Source organism: Geotrypetes seraphini, chromosome 15 (genome assembly GCF_902459505.1).
Source record: "Geotrypetes seraphini chromosome 15, aGeoSer1.1, whole genome shotgun sequence".
Lineage (NCBI taxonomy): Eukaryota > Metazoa > Chordata > Amphibia > Gymnophiona > Dermophiidae > Geotrypetes > Geotrypetes seraphini.
Window position 1 is genome coordinate 7111286 of NC_047098.1, and position 10678 is coordinate 7121963.

A 10678-nucleotide genomic window follows, 5' to 3' on the forward strand; every position below is an offset into this window, starting at 1 on the left:
TTTAATGCACCCTATTGTCTGTTTTTTTCTGTAAACCGCTTAGAATCCTAACGGAGTTTAGCGGTATATAAGAAATAAATTACATTACATTACATTGTCCTCAGAAGGAAAAAGCACAGACACATTCAGCACTTCCCTACACACGGAGGCTGCCTCGCACAAACCTCCCCCTGTCCTCAGATGAGCTCACCCGGATGTTCTCCAAACATGCAATCAACCAGACACACCCAGCACTAAATGAATAAAGACTACATGCCTTCTAATTGTAAGGAGCTTGCTAATTGCTTTTATAATTATTTCCTGCGCATGAATCAAATTAACATTTCTTCTGTTCTAGCAGGCTATGAAAATAGTGTCTACAGATAATGGAAGGCGTCTGGGTGATCTTTTCATCTTGGTGTGTTGTTTTTTTTTTTCTTTTTCTTTTTAATCTAGCCAACATGGAAGACATCAACTTATCCCAGCAGTGGTAAATGAGAAAAAGGCATTATAACCCCGGATGATTCAGCACAGAGATGATAGTGTTAAGAACAAGTTTCTTTTCTCTGTGGCTGATGATTTTCCCTCTTTCATGTTTTTCTCACAATATTTCTCATTATTGTACAGCAGATGAAGGTCGTTAGGTCCGTAACTGCCACTCTTTGTAGTTCAAGGACGGATCAAGGGTTATTAGGCCAGTTGTCACTAATTTTTAACTCAGGGTCACTCTGGATCCGAAGAGGCTAAAGGAAAGCTGACAACTATCTTCTCAAGATGGGCCATGACACCGCTGACCAGTACACCAATTAAATTAATTCCCACTCTAGTCTCTGTCTCTTTCTCTCTCCTCTCTCGCCCCCCTCTCCTCTTTCTTTCTCTCTCCCCTCTCTCTTTCCCTCTCTATCTCCCTCTCTTTCTCTCTCTCCTCTCTTGCCCCCCTTTCTCTTTCTCTAGAAACATAGAATATGACGGCAGAAAAGGGCCGTCGGCCCAACACGTCTGCCCACTCAGAAGAACCCTCCCCTTATTATTATTATAATTAAAATCTGAATAAAAATTTACATAAAATATGTCTTGAACAGCCAAGTACTTAGCAAAAACAGGCAGGGCATCAAGGGATAAGAAATGACTTGACCATTGGTTAACCTTGAACTGCTTTGCAGATGCCTTTATCTTTGATGTGCTTGCAGATTGTTCTGCCTATTTTTTGCTCAACGCATGTCGAATTATTGAAAACATTTACAAAACACAAGTCAGACACATTTCTTGCCTAGATTTTGTGACTCCTGAGGCAGGTGTTTACGGCCCAAACACAGATCTGTGGGAAATCTGGCAATATTTTTGCCAGGCAACCTTTTAATGTATTATATTGGTTTTAGAAAAAAAAAAAAGAAACAAAAGCCCCACAAAAAGCAACCACTTGTTCTGTGACTTTATGGGCTCCTTTTACTAAGGTGCGCTAGCGTTTTTAGCGCACGCAGGAAATTACCGCGCGTGACGCTTCTAGAACTAACGCCAGCGCAATGTAGCGCGCGTTACAGCCCTAACTCGGCTTAGTAAACGGAGCCCTATATTGGTTTTAGAACATTTTGCCTTCGGTGATTTTTTATTTTCCCCGTCTACTAATAAACATAATTTTATGCACGTTAACTCAACTCTGCAGTTGTTGGAATTTAATTGATCCTCCCTACTCTTGTTCTTTATATTTGTACGGTTTTTTTCTTTTATTAATTAATTTTTTTTTTTTTTCTCTATCTTACATTCCACAGCTGTTCTTCCTCTTGAATAGTCATTCGTAAGGTGTTGGCCTGACACAGATCGATCCAAAAAGCAGTTCCTATAATTTAAGATTCAGGAAATTCCTTTTTTTCTGTGGGATTGATGTATATAGAGAAGTTATATCTAGAGAGACCAACATGAATGGAAAATCTTCGGATGGAATATTGCTCAACTTCATAAGTACATCTCTAGAATCTTGAATGTATGAAGCCATTTTGATTACTTCTCCTTTCAAAAACTGATCTCCATACAATGATATAGAAGCTCCAGTAATGAGCCACATGAAGACATGATTGGCCTTCCCGGGGAGTTATCGATATTTTTGTGTATTTTAGGGAGAACATACAACACTGGCACTATCGGTGATTTCTTGTTTAAAAATTTATGGTCCTTTCATGTCAAAAATCCTGCTGTAATGCCCTTGTTTTTAAACACTCTTTTTTTTCCCCCATGGGAGCGTCAGAACTGTACGTTCTTATACTCAGCAAAACCAAGTTAATAAAGCCACAACAGAAAAAAAACCCAGTCCATCTTTGCTCCGAGTGTTTCTTCCACCCACAGTTGTCTGCAGCACGATCTCTGTTCTGTCTGGCAGTTGGACATTACTGGATGACTGCGAGCTTTGAGTACTGGACTTTTAGAGATGGCAGCTTGTCCGTTCTTTCCAGTCCAGCTGTGAATAAGAGAGGAATGACTGACTCAAGAAGAAAAGTTAGGACCACGGAAAGCTGTTCAGCCTTCAATTACAGCAAAGAACGGAACATTTTCCTTCTGTAGATTAAATTGGAAAGTTACTCAGTGTCTTTCTCCCTTGCTGTGCTTCTCCCTTCCCTCTCATCCTGTCAATCTTTTATTTGACTGAATGTTAAATTATGTTTGACTGGAGAAGTTCCTTCAGCGTGGGCTCCAGCATCAACAGCCAACTTGAAATGAAATACAATTGAAAAAAGAAAAAGATTACTGGCTCAAAATAAAAATTCAAACAAAGGAAACAAGGGTAGAAACAGCAGCAGCAGCTAAAGGGGCAATTAAATAGTATAATAAAAACCATTAAATAAGGGTACAATTTTTGCATACCATTTATCATTAAACTAAACTAAAACTTAGAGCTCCTTTTATGAAGGTGCCCTAGTGTTTTTAGCGTGCGCTGCACGGAAAAAATGAATGCCACCTCTATGGAGGTGTTAGCGTGTAGCGCGCAGGGCAATGTAGCACGCGCTAAGCTTGTGCTAAAACCACTAGCGCACCTTCGTAAAAGGAGCCCTTAGCCTAATATACCGGGTCTTCAACCATGAGAAGCTCGACACGGTTAACAATAAATTGATTTTTTGTCAACTTTCATTGGGTTTGGGGGGGGGGGGAGGTTTAGTATGATTCTTTCAATAAAAAAGTTAAAAACTAAATTTGGGGGGAGGATAGGGGGGAGAGGTCAATAGGAAAAGGGAAAGGGGGTAGGAATTAGGGGGAGAGTATTGAGAGATGTAATGGGTATTTTGGAAATATATTTTGAAGAAATGAAAGATATTTGATGGAAATTAATATGATGAATTTTAATTTAATAACTATTTTATTGTATTATAATATTGTATATTTACTGATTTCTTCAATAAAAATGTTATAAATTTAAAAAAATACTAAAATACATGGAAATTAATGTTCAAAGGGCTCTTTTTATGAAGGTGCGCTAGCGTTTTTAGCCCACGCAGAATTTTTGCGCGCTAAACCCACGCTACGCTTCTAGAACTAACGCCAGCTCAATGCTGGCGTTAAGATCTAGTGCAGTGGTTCCCAACCCTGTCCTGGAGGACCACCAGGCCAGTCGGGTTTTGGGGATAGCCCTAATGAATATGCATGAGAGAGATTTGCATATAATGGAGGTGACAGGCATGCAAATCTGCTCCATGCATATTCATTAGGGCTACCCCCAAAACCCGACTGGCCTGGTGGTCCTCCAGGACTGGGTTGTGAACCACAGGTCTAGTGCGCACGGCAATTCAGCATGCGCTATTCCGTGCGTTAAAGTCCTAACGCACCTTTGTAAAAGGAGTCCAAAGTGTTTAGCAAATAGAAAAGTTTTCAAGGATTTACGAAAAGATTGGAAGGAACTAAGACACCTCAAAATCAAAGGAGGATTATTCCATAATTGGGAGAATTTAAAAGCCAAAGAGAGGCTGAAATTCTTGATTCCTTTAATTCCTTTCTTGGAAGGGAGGGAAAGTTTATATTGTTGAGTACCTCTCGCATATAAAAATCTACAAACGTTCCATAGAAGAGGAATAAAAATACCATGTAAAATTTTAAAAATAATACATATACATTTAAACTGAATTCTAAGATAAACTGGGAGCCAATGAAGGCTCAGAAGCGAGGGAGTCACATGGTCGAATTTGCTTTTTCCATAAATCAACTTCGCAGCAGTATTCTGAATCCATTGTAGTCTTTGAAGACAGATCTTTGTGATGCCAAGATAAATAGCATTACAATAATCTAGCCGAGAAAGTACAATTGATTGGACCAGAACAGAAACGTGACGTTGATGAAAAAGAGATCTAACCTTCCTCAGCATTCGTAAGTTTAAAAAACATTTCTTAACCAGGGAGTTTCTCTGATCCTTAAAGGTAATGTCAACACCATCATTAACCAAGAAGAGGAGAATAGGCAAAATGCTATACAGATAACAGTAAAATGTTGCTGGAAAGCAGTAAGCACAAATGCTTGTAGTTTAGCTAATAAAGTTCAGGATCTGCAAGTCCTGATGATAAACGCTGACTTGGATATTGTTGCTATCACAGAAACATGGTTCAGTGACTCCCATGAGTCATGAGGGCAAGATTTGTTTCTTTGTAGATGATACCAAACTTGCAATAGAGTGGACACCCCGGATGGCGTGAAAACCATGAAAAAAGACCTGGCGAGGCTTGAAGAATGGTCTGAAATTTGGAAGCTAGGATTAAATGCTAAGAAATGCAAGGTTGTGCATTTGGGCTGCAAAAAGCCGAAGGAACGGTACAGTTTAGGGGTGAAGAACTTAAGTGCACGACGGAAGAGCGGGACTCGGGTGGGATTGTATGCGATGATCTTAAGGTGGCCAAACAGGTTGAAAAGGTGATGGCAAATGCTAGAAGGATGCTAGGGTGCATAGGGAGAGGTATGGCCAGTCTGGTGAGACCTCATTTAGAATACTGTGTACAATTCTGGAGGCCGCACCTTCAAAAAGATATAAACAGGAGGAAGTCAGTCCAGAAGAAAGCTACTAAAATGGTGCGTGGTCTTTGTCATAAGGCATATGGGGACAGACTTAAAGATCTCAATCTGCATATTTTGGAGGAAAGGCAGGCAAGGGGAGATATGATAGAGACGATTAAATACCTACTTGGCGTAAAAAATGCGCACGAGTCAAGTCTCTTTCATTTGAAAGGATGCTCTGGAATGAGAGGGCATAGGATGACGTTGATAGGCTCCAGAGTAATCTAAGGAAATACTTTTTTACAGAAAGGGTGATAAATGTATGGAACAGTCTCTTGGAAGGTGGTGGATGCAGAGACTATGTCTGAATTCAAGAAAGCATGGGATAGGCACGTGGGATCTCTTAGAGAGAGGAAGAGATAATGGTTACTGCGGATGGGCAGACTGGATGGGCCATTTGTCCATTATCTGCCATCATGATTCTAGGGTGGTGGTTAAATGCCCTGAGGTAGAAGAGATCATAGGAGCCTTGAAGCAAGAGGTCTCCAAGGGAGTAAGAGAGAGGTGGTTCGATTCAAAAGTCTCTAAGGAGCAGCTCTGACCGAGGATTTCCCAGCAACTGATACAGAGAAAGAAGGCTAGCCTTATGTGAGCCAGAGCTGAAATTTAACCTGGAACCCAATGTAAAACTGAAGATGTAATTATATGTGCAACTCACTACTTGGAAGTCTCCTTCGCACTGCCAGTCTCCTCACTTTCTGTGGATCACAAAATATGGTCAACTGGTGCCACCTAGTGCGCAGCTTTATACTATTCTGAGTTAACAAATACCAAAACAAGGAACACGGACATACAGTGACAAGGAACACGGACATACAGTGGAACACCTCGGCAAAGTAGTCCAGATAAAAGGAAATCCAGATGATTGGACATACCTTTTTGAACATAGCACACATTCTGAGTGTTGCATGTTGAACATTATGTTTTATTTTCAACAAGAAAGGGGAAAAATATCAAACTACAATACTGTATTTGTAAGAAAGGAAGTAATTCTTAATTGCTTCAGTGCTGATTTTTGGTTTTGTGCTGCAAGCTCACATAGGTTTTTCGGACAAAGGAGCTTGGTCACACTGCTCTCTTCCTGCTTTTCCAGCCATTGAAACATTCAAAGACTTCTGCATGTGTCGGTCCCATATCAGCAGTTTATGATTCCTCCTGTTCCTTGTCTTGTACTAATTCCACAATTTCATCATCTGTTATGATCCGATACCCTGGATCATTAGTGTCATTGCATATCCATCCATTCTCAACATCACAATCAGAGTAGCCAGGAACCTATAAAACATCCTCTGTGATGTTTTTAAGGACATCATCTTCTTCTCCATCACCATGTCTTTCTGATTTGTTTAGAGCAGTGGTCTCAAACTTGCGGCCCGCCAGGTACTATTTTGAGGCCCTCGGTATGTTTATCATGATCACAAAAGTAAAATAAAACAGTTTCTTGATCATATCTCTTTAGCTATAAATAACAATATTATTATTAAAACTTAGCCAAAAGGAAAGATTTATAAACTATAAAGAGTTTTACCTCATGCAAAATTGTCATTTCTTTAATAAGACATTAACTATTTTTTTCTGCGGCCCTCCAAGTACTGACAAATACAAAATGTGGCCCTGCAAAGGGTTTGAGTTTAAGACCACTGGTTTAGAGTAATGTTCCATGCATTTTTTTAGGGTTTGATTTTTACTGATTTCTAAGCACCAGCAACCATGTAAGAACAATCTTTTATATTTAGTTCTTTTATGAATTGGATCATACCACATTCATCATCAATTCCAGCCAATGGAAGTTTCTGTAACAATTGTTTCCTGTAAAGTCATTTCAAGGAAACAATAACTCCTTAATCCATTGGCTGCATTACAGATGTCACATTTGGAGGAAGAAAAATCACATTGAATCCACCTTTCTCTCGCTCTAAGCTTTCAGCCGTAGGATGTGATGGTGCATTGCCAAACAATAAAATGATGTTTTCTTCTTTTCCTGTATGAAGCTGGAATCGTTTTACTTCTGGTATGAAACAATTGTACCAGTTGAGGAAAATTTTACAATTCATCCAGGCTTTCTTTTGGCTTCTGTATAGCAGTGCGAGCTTATGTACATTTTTGAAAGCACGAGGGTTTTTAGATTTACCAATTAGCAATTTGAAAGAAACGAACTTCAGATAACCAGCCAACATGGTTTCTGCAAGGGGAGATCATGCCTAACGAACTTATTGCACTTCTTCGAAGGAATTAACAAACAGATGGACAGAGGAGACCCCATAGACATCATATATCTAGATTTCCAAAAAGCCTTTGACAAGATGCCCCATGAACGTCTACTGCGGAAACTGAAGAACCACGGGGTGGAAGGAGACGTACATAGATGGATCAGAAACTGGTTGGAGGGTAGGAAACAGAGGGTAGGAGTGAAGGGCCCCTACTCGGACTGGAGGAGGGTCACGAGTGGTGTCCCGCAGGGCCGGTGCTTGGGCTGCTGCTATTTAATATATTCATAAATGATCTAGAAACAGGGATGAAGTGTGAGATAATAAAATTTGCAGATGACACCAAACTATTTAGTGGAGCTCGGACTAAAGAGGACTGCAAAAAATTGCAAAGGGACTTGAACAAACTAGGGGAATGGGCGACGAGATGGCAGATGAAGTTCAACGTTGAGAAATGTAAAGTATTACATGTGGGAAGCAGAAACTTGAGGTACAACTATACGATGGGAGGGATATTATTGAATGAGAGTACCCAAGAAAGGGACTTGGCGGTAATGGTGGATATGACAATTAAGCCGACGGCACAGTGCGCAGAGGCCGCTAAGAGAGCGAATAGAATGCTAGGTATAATCAAAAAGGGTATTACAACCAGAACGAAAGAAGTTATCCTGCTGTTGTATCGGGCAATGGTGCGTCCGCATCTGGAGTACTGCGTCCAATATTGGTCGCCGTACCTTAAGAAGGATATGGCGTTACTCGAGAGTGTTCAGAGGAGAGTGACACGTCTGATAAGAGGGATGGAAACCTTTCATACGCTGAGAGATTGGAGAAACTGGGTCTCTTTGCCTTGGAGAAGAGGAGACTTACAAGATCATGAAGGGCATAGAGAGAGTAGAGAGGGACAGATTCTTCAAACTTTCAAAAAATAAAAGAACAAGAGGGCATTCGGAAAAGTTGAAAGGGGACAGATTCAAAACAAATGCTAGGAAGTTCTTCTTTACCCAATGTATGGTGGACACCTGGAATGCGCTTCCAGAGGTACTGGGGTTTAAGAAAGGATTGGACAATTTCCTGCTGGAAAAGGGGATAGAGGGGTATAGATAGAGGATTACTGCACAGGTCCTGGACCTGTTTGGGCCCCCGCGTGAGCGGACTGCTGGGCGCGATGGACCTCAGGTCTGACCCAGTGGAGGCATAGCTTATGTTCTTCTGTAACTCCAATTTATGACTTCCGGTAAATCTCTGGTTAATTTACTGGAAGTGATTTCCAATTCAGACCCATGTTGTCTGCATTATAGACACAATCAGGATCATAGTTTTTGATAATGTCATTAAATTGGACAAAAAAGTCATTAGCTGCTGGTAAATTTGTGGAAAGTTTTTCAGCATGAATTTCAATCTGCCTGATTCCGTGGCGATGTTTAAAATCTCAAAGTCACCCAGTGCTGGCTTTGAATTCAAAATCTCCATGAAGCTGCTGATTGAAAAACATTGCCTGTTCAGCAAAAATCAGCCCAGAAAATGGATGGCCCAATGATCTTTTTTGCAAAAAACATTCATATAGAGCTTTATTTACCTGTTCATTAGTTGATCTTTTCATGGTTTTTTTCTGGAACAACTCCCTTCCTCTTTTTTCAAGAACTGAAATGTAGTTGACAATAGCATCACTTTGTCTTTTTATGTCAGATATTATTGATGTTCTTAAACCATATTCTTCTGATTTTTTTTTCTGGACACTCCCTTTTTGAACTTCTCCACAATGTCTGTTTTATCTTTTAATGACAAAACAACCTTTTTATCGCTTTGCCGGCATTTTAATTTTCTTGTTTTGAGAGAGAAGCACAGCACTGTACTGTAGAAACCTTTCCTCGTGGGAGTTGGGAAGAAAAGGAAAAGGTAGGGCTTTCCTCCACGCTTACTGATGTCATTTCCTGGGGGAGCCTGCAAAGGCCAACACAGGCTACGAGGATGAATCGCTGCAGCTGCTGGGAGCCTCCGAGGTACACTGGAGAGAATTCCGGGTCACTGGCAGAGAGGGAGACAGTGAGTAGCTGTTGCTGAGTGGGCCTGTGCCAATCTTTGTATTGTGCTGTATTTTTCTTTAATAACCTGTCTCTATGTACTTTCAAATTTAAACCGACACCATCACTGGTCTGGATAACTGGACATCCAGATAATTGGCATTCCACTGTTTTTACTTCACTCACAACATAGATTTCATAGCACTGTTAGGCACCTCTTTGGGTTTAACCTACCCAGCTAGATTGCAGCTAAAAATAAGCTGAAATCTGGTGGACCAAAATTTGGCCAGCAAAAATTGTGCATTTACTGGATTTTTCCCTAACCTTCCTAAACTCTGAAATTCATTGCCAGAGAACATGCCACACCCACATCAAAGCTCCCTTTACATTTGCACGAGAGAAGTTAGGTGTACTGTTTACAGAATAGGAGCTTAAGTGTGTTACATGCATAACATTAAATTTGTGCCAATTTCTGTTTATCAGTAATTATTGGGATTTATCAGCAATTTAGTATGCAGAAATACCAAGTTACCCGGTTCCAAGCCGGATCCTTTTTTTGGCCAGTCTTGGTTTTGAATGTACATTCCAAAAGCAGTGTGGAATTGTGCCTGATCCTGCCCAATGAAATGAGTGCTTTATTGGGGCTGCTTCTAAGAGTCTACCTTAGAAAAGCAGAGACACCTAAGAATAGGCATTTGGACTTTTCATATAAATCACCCTGTCACCCGACATGTCCAAACTGACATCTTGCAACATTTGTTCTTTCCCCCCCCCTCTAATAGGGAATGGAATATTGAAAATGCAAACATCCATTTTATCGCTGATGTAGTCAAATAGAGGTGTTTCATGTTCTGTTTGCATTCATATTCTTTGATGACATATGAGCAGCAAAAGCTAGTTAATATACACATTTATTTATAACTTGATAAACCGTGTATCAAAACATATCCAAACGGTGTATATTATAGATGTTCTGAAAACTGGATTTAAGAGTGGCCTGCAGAAATTGGAAAGAAATCTTGTTCTCATATATATTCAGTAAGAACATAGTTACCTTCTAAAGCAGTGGTCTCAAACTCAAACCCTTTGCAGGGCCACATTTTGGATTTGTCGGTACTTGGAGGGCCTCAGAAAAAATAGTTAATGTCTTATTAAAGAAATGACAATTTTGCATGAGGTAAAACTCTTTATAGTTCATAAATCTTTCCTTTTGGCTAAGTCTTAATAATAATATTGTAATTTATAGCTAAAGAAATATATGATCAAGAAACTGTTTTATTTTACTTTTGTGATTATGATAAACATACTGAGGGCCTCAAAATAGTACTTGGTGGGCCGCAAGTTTGAGACCATTGTTCTCTAAAGCTATCTAGATACTGTACTTAGTTTGAACTTCAGAACACCACTCCAGGCTCAGTCTATCATAGCCTTAAGCTCGATGTGCAC